Source organism: Chelonoidis abingdonii, chromosome 2, assembly GCF_003597395.2.
Source record: "Chelonoidis abingdonii isolate Lonesome George chromosome 2, CheloAbing_2.0, whole genome shotgun sequence".
In the NCBI taxonomy this organism is placed as follows: domain Eukaryota; kingdom Metazoa; phylum Chordata; order Testudines; family Testudinidae; genus Chelonoidis; species Chelonoidis abingdonii.
Window position 1 is genome coordinate 63,866,492 of NC_133770.1, and position 7,421 is coordinate 63,873,912.

Here is a 7,421-nt window from a genome sequence, read left to right on the forward strand (position 1 = left end):
GCTCAACAGCAGACTATATATATAGTCTTTTGTCTGGTGAAAAAAATGTCCCTGGAACCTAACCCCCTCATTTACATTAATTCTTATGGAGAAATAGGATTCACTTAACATCATTTCGCTTAAAGTCGCATTTTTCAGGAACATAACTACAGTGTTAACTGAGGAATTACTGTACCAAGTTACAACAACAACCAAGTTGCAAACAAAACACAACAGCACCTCTGTTCTCTAACTCACTTTCTGATGAAAATGAGCACATCTAGAAGCGATTTCATCTGCCATCTGTACTGTAGCTATTTTGAGGACACAGGCAAGTCTCTCTATTGTTATTAGATCATTCCCCAGCCGAACAGCAGGGCTTCCTATTTTACATTAACTCCCTCTGTTTTACTGAAACACACACTAAGTTAGCAAAGAGTGACCCATTTGGAAGAGAAGATACATGACCTAAAACTAACACTAAAATCTCTTTTGCAAGATTGCCCAGCGAACTTGGCCTACTGTGGAATAACATAAAGATGCTTTTCACTGACAGTGGGCAGGGAGAGGGTGAGGGAACAGAGGGAAGAGAAGAGGATGGGGCAAGAGACTGTAGGGAGAGGAATGGGGAGGATATGGGTAAGAGAAGGGGACACAGGAATGAGCCAGGGGAAGAAGGCACCCGGCATGTGGTGTCTGCTCAGCAGCAGGGAGGCAGCCACAGCAGCCCCAGAGCAGCGACATCACTGTCACAGCTGGTGCCAGAATGGCTGCAGGCAGCAGCTGGGGACCCCTGTTAACTTGGCCTGTCCCCCCCTCCACACACCAGCTTCAGCAGCCCAGGTACCACTCCAGCAGGGGGAGAGAGGCAATGAGCCAAGGGAACCAGCTTCAGTGTGCATGTGTGCGCATTCATGGCACACCCCTGCTGTGCTTCCTCAAATACAGCATTCAAACTATGCCTATGGGAGGGGGCAGAGACGAAAAAGCATCAGGCGGGGGGGAGATCTCAGGGGAGGGGATGCAGCTGGGGAAGGAAGAGGAAGAGCAAAAGCAGGGCCTCAAGGGAAGAGGCCAAGTAAGGGTGGAACACCCACCGGGAAATACAAAAGTCAGCCTTCATCACCCAGTTACCAGAGACTCCTAGGTCTCCTTTGCATTCTCCCTTGGCCGGGGAGACCGTGCTTACTCCCTGGTGGCTGCCTTGGCTGGCAAGCTAGTGATCCTTTCCCTCAGGAAGAAAAGCAGCTAGCTCCTGCCTCTTCACCAGACAGCCCTGAACTGAGCCAGGGTCTTTCTTTTTCTCCCTGCTCCAGGCCCGGCATTGCCTGCATGTGTAACAGGGTGCAGCTAGCTGGCCCAACGGCTCTCTTTAATCTCTGCCATGCTGGCAGGCAGTTTCTCTGCTTCATCACATTCTGCTAGACTGAAAAGTCCATTATTAAATATTTGTTCCCCAATGTAGATGTTTATAGACTGTAATAAAAAGCGCCCCTTAACATTCTCTTAGTTAAGCTAAATAGACTGAGCTCCTTGCATCTATCATTATAAGGCATGTTTTCTAGTCCTTTAATTATTCTGGTGGCTCTCCAATTTATCAACATCCTTCTTGCACTGTGGCCACCAGAACTGGACACAGTATTCCAGCAACAGTTGCACAGTGCTAGATACAGAAGTAAAATAGCCTCCTACTTGAGATTGCCCCATTTATGCATCCCAGGATCACATTAGCTCTTTTGGCCACAGCATCACTTAGGGAGCTCATGTTCAGCTGATTATCCACCATGATCCCCAACAGGGCCGACTCCAGCATTTTTGCTGCCCCAAGCAGTGTGGGGGGAGGGGACAAAAAGCCGCAATCAGCACTTTTACTGCTGTCACTTGATTCTTCGGCGGCAACTCAGCAGCAGGTCCTTCCCTCTAAGAGGGACTGAGGGACCCACCGCCGAATTGCTGCCTAAGAACCAGACATGCCGCCCCTTTCCATTGGCCGCCCCAAGCACCTGCTTGCTGCGCTGGTGCCTGGAGCCGGCCCTGATCCCCAAATCTTTTTCAGAGTCACTGCTTCCCGGGATAGAGACCTCCATCCTGTAAGTATGGACTACAGCAGTGGTTCTCAAAGCCGGTTCTCCGCTTGTTCAGGGAAAGCCCCTGGCGGGCCAGACTGGTTTGTTTACCTTCCACTTCTGCAGGTTCAGCTAATCGTGGCTCCCACTGGCCATGGTTCGCCGCTCCAGGCCAATGAGGGCTGCAGGAAGGGCAGCCAGCCCATCCCTCAGCCTGCGCCACTTCCTGCAGCCCCCATTGGTCTGGAGTGGTGAAGCGCAGCCAGTGGGAGCCGTGATCGGCCAAACCTGCAGACACAGCAGGTAAACAAACAGGCCCGGCCCACCAGGGGCTTTCCCTGAACAAGTGGCGGACCGGCCTTGAGAACCATTGGACTACATTCTTTGTTCCTAGCCGTATTCATTTTCCTCTAGCCATATTAAAACACATATTGTTTGCTTGTGCCCAGTTTACCAAGCAATTTAGATTACTCTGAATCAGTGATGGGTCTTTTTCTTTATTTACCAGCCTCCCCTCTGCCTTTTCCCCACCTCCCAACAGTTTGTGTCATCTGCAAACTTTATCAGTGATGATTTTATGTTTTTTTTTTCCCCAGGGCACTAATAAAAGTGTAAGTATCATTGGTGAACTACTAGCTAGCTCCTCCTGGAGCCTCACTTTGGATACGCACATTCTCCTTTGGAAAGAAAGAAATGTCAAGTCAGGCTAATCCTCTGGTAAACAGAAGGAGGCCATGACATCTGCTAGTGGGACAGAGTTTGCCTTCTAGTGAGATGTTGTCTTGAAGGACCACAGGAGAGAAGTGGCAAGGTGAAAAGTGATCATGGCCAGGTAGATAGATATCTACCTATTAGTAAAATTTTCAAAAGCACTGTCATAAATAGATAGCTAAGGGTTAATGTTTCTTTTACTTGTAAAGGGTTAACAAAGGGAACCAACATTAACCCTTAGCTATCTATTTATGACAAGCACCTAGCTGACTTAGGAGTCTACATTCTATTTTAAATGATTTAGGAACCTAAGACACTTAGGCACTTTTGAAGATGTTTCCTATAGGTTAAAAAAACCCTCTCTTTACTTGATATGTAGATTGGCTCTGGGCATAACTATATGGTAACCACATGTTCTTATTAGTGTTGCCCTTGTCCTCCCTCCCTCTTTCTTTCCCATGGACCTGACCCAGAGCCCACTGAAGCCAAGGGGAATATTTCTATTGAATTCAATGGGCTTTGGATCATGGCCATTGCTTAACCTTACAGGGGTGCTGGAACAATTTTTATAGTGGGGGTGCTGAGAGCCATTGAACCAAACTGTAAACCCTGTATAGAACAGAAATCGCTTCAAGCCAGGGGGTGTGGCAGCATCCCCAGCATCTCTAGTTCCAGCACCTATGTAAGCTTGTGCCTTAAATTAAATCATGAGCTCTTCTAGGCAAGGGCTGTCTCCTATCTGGATCCAAACTTTCAAGTTTCAGGGATGTTTAGCTCCATAGATTGGTTCAAGCCATCTCCAGTTGTGAAACTGTCCCTGTCTTTTGGCATATTTATTTTTCTAGTTCACTTGTCTATAACTCCATCTTGCACGCATCAGAGCCATTTTACGCCAGCAGCTTTATGGCAAGACACAAAACTTACCAAAAGTGTCTCCAAAATACAGATTCACGTATAGGAATGGGTGGATGGGGGAAGTGAATGGCATCTGAGGCTCTCAGCACCAGTACTAACAGAAACATGCAGTGCCAGCTTTTACTGGTTTTCTACTTGCATTGCGGTATACAGCATAAATACTTAGTTCACAGGAAACTGAATCTATTTGATAAATATTAATAAGAACTGGCAGTGGTCATGGTGTTTAAATCTTTCAGTTCCACATAATCATTTATGTCAAGTATCAGAGGGGTAGCCATGTTAGTCTGGATCTGTAAAAACAGCAAAGAGTCCTGTGGCACCTTATAGATTAACAGGTGTATCGGAGCTTGAGCTTTCGTGGGTGAGTACCCACTTCGTCGGATGCATGCACTTCATCGGATGCATGCATCTGATGAAGAGGGTATTCACCCACGAAAGCTCATGCTCCAATATGTCTGTTAGTCTATAAGGTGCCACAGGACTTTTTGACGCTTTTACATAATCATTTATATTCATTTGCAAGAACACTATAGCTTATTTAGAAATAACATTAAGGGCCAAATTGTCAATGAATCTCTACTAATTCAAAGATGGGATGAAGGATCAGGCAGTGTCACTCTTGCATTAGCTCAGCTGACCACTGGCAATGGGGAACAAGAGCTCTTCAAGGATATTTAATATATCATTTGAGATCCGTTGTTTATCCTTTTCTGACATAATTGGACTGATTTTATTGTACAGTAGCCAAAATAATTATATGTTTATGAATAGTTAGTTACATGTGTTAAGATTTGTTGTATTACTACTTGTCTGGAAATTTTTGTATAGGCATGATGACAAATAGTTCAAGTTAAGTAGAGATTTAATAAACTCTGGTGAGTGTGGGAGGAAAGTGGGGTTGTTCCAACTTTTTCCCTTTGTACCTCCTCCCTATACCACATGAGTTTCATTCTGAAGTCAGTAGGAGTTTTGCCATTGACTACAATTGGAGAAGAATCAACTCATTACATTAGTTTTACAGTACATTGTCCCTGTTTTATATCAAATTCCCGTACACCTGCCACTGGCTTTCACTCTTGTGTTTACAGAATATTCATTCTCATTAGATATTTTCAACAAAACGTATTAAAAACGCCCACAGATTTGCCCAATAAACACATAATGGGAAAAAGAAGTATGAAATCAGTTCTACAGGATGGCTAAGAGACTAGCAGTTCTAGAGAATCTGAAGAGTGATTCCCTCCCACACACACATCAAAACAATCTGATCTGTTTCTTATTAATGCTGCTATAACATGTGATGCCAGAAAAAGCAATTTTTTTCCTCCCTTAACAATTAGATGCTCAGGATTCTGCAATGAATCCCAGCAAGTGAGAGAATGGAGACAGTTCTTGCAATATCATCCATCTATGCGCTAAAGCCCATTTTTAAAGGTCTAATTTCCAGAAGTTATGGTTCATTATTATAAAAGTTTTAGGTTTTTTAGAGGACCCTGCAGCCGTGTCAAATTTTCAAATTAGGCTCAAATTTTCAGTCGTGGGCTCAACTGTTTAGGTTGCAAACCAGCACAGACCATTTTTTGTGCCTGCAAAACTCTGGGCTTGATTCTCCTTTCACTTACACAGGTGTAAGGTCAGGAGTGATTCCATTGGAGCCAGAGATAACCAACCAAGAAGCCACTTCCCAAGAGGAATAGCAAGGCTGTACCAGGCACTTATTGTCATGGAGAAGACGATAGATAAGATAAGTCTCACATCACAGCCTCAGAGAGGTGATAATCAATTTCACGATTCATAAGCAACATTCGGAGGCCAATTATACAATGGCAATGACAAGAGCCCCAGTAACTCCTCTGCTATCATAACATCATGATGGCATTGGATTTATGTAATCAACAATAAAACCATCATGCAAATAAAGTGCATTTCAATTATGTATATCAGTTGCTTTTAAACAATATTTCTCCCCAAAAATACTATAACACAAATTCTCAACAAATATCCACAGCCTGCAAAATATTATCTACCAAAATTATGCTTTTAATAGCTAAAGCCCACTCAGATAGTGCCTCTTCTTGATGTAATGGAGTTGTACCCCATTTTACCAGGGCTGAATCTGATCCATTGTTGTTGGTTATTACTGCTCTATACAGGGCCAGCCCACAACATCTTGGCACCTGAGGCGGAGAGCTCAAATGATGCCCAGATGCCCGCTTGCTTGGCCAAAACTTTGAAAGGTCTCAATTCTGCCTTCTTCTTATTCTACTCCTCTCATGGTACTGCTCTGCTCCCTACCCCAATAAAGGAGAACTAACAACTTAAAATGCCTCATTCAAAAATTTTAAGTAACACTTAACTTTAAAACGCCTGAACAGCAAATGTAACTTTTCTTGTCTGCAGAGTAAACACTGGCATTTTTATCTGTCTGAATAATCAAAGTGGTGCTTTCCATGCCTTTTTGGTTGCAAAGATTTGAACTGCTTCCTGAAGGTCCACAGTCTGGGCCAGCTCATGCTCTGTTGAGATTGTTGCAAGATTGACCAGCCTCTCCTGTGTCATTGTGGAGTGTAGCTGTGTTTTTATTAACTTCAGCTTGGAGAAGCTGTGTTCTCCACTGACAACTGTTACAGGAAGTATTAGAAGTATGCACAGAGCAACAAAAGCATTTGGAAAGAGGGTGGTCATCTTATTTGTGCACATATATTCCAGAATTGCCTTTGGAGTTGATCCTGCTGAAATGTATCTTGAAAGGGCTTTCAGTTCATCACCTAAATCACTTGCATCAATATCATGCATGTCATCAAGTGTCAACACTGTCTCTAGTGCCCTACATTGCTAGTGTACGTCTTCTTCAGGTATAGTGAGGAGTTTTGGAATATCATACAACATCCCAAATATACTGCTACGTTCCTTGAGCTGCATGAAACATTCTTCAACTGACTGTATTGCACAATCTAGTACCTGTTGTTTGAGGTCTCTTATGGGATTATCCTGTGCCTCGTAATAAAAATGTCGTCTTCTTTGATGACTCTTGTATTCTTGAATGGGCAGGAAAATAGCTTCAGTGTGAAGTTCCTCTGCCAACTTCTGTGCACTCTTTAGAACGTTTTGAAATCTCTCATCTGAACGGTAAGGCTGTAGGTATGACTTTGCTTTGTCCAGTTGTTCCATTGCTCCAGATATATCAAAGTCAACATCTTGGAGTCTCTAGTTTACAACATTTATTTCAAACAGTATGTCATGCCACGACACTAAGCCACACAGAAATTTGAAGTTATGCATGTTTCTGGTGATTCCATTTCCCTCTGCCACTTTTCTCCCATGAACAGTTCCTGTCACAGCATTATCCTCCATAATGGCAACTATAGCATCATCTATCTTCCCAATTTGGTGTTTGATAGACTTTATCGCTTCCACTCGACTTTTCCATCGTGTGGCACTCAGTGGTTTCGGTGTCAGAGAGGATGTTGCTTCAAAATTTGCCATCGATGAGTTGATGCAGAGAAAAATACATAGATGCTTTGAATGACATTAAAAAATTCAGCGGCCTCAGTAGAAGCTGATGCTACATCACTGACCACCAAGTTCAATGAATGAGAACTGCATGGGACAAAAAAAGCTCGAGGGTTTAACTCTCGGATCTATGTCTGCACTCCTCTGTTCTTTCCTCTCATGTTGGCACCATTATCGCAGCCCTGACCTCTCATGTCAACTATCGCAATTCCTGTTATCTTCCAGCTTTTTGAG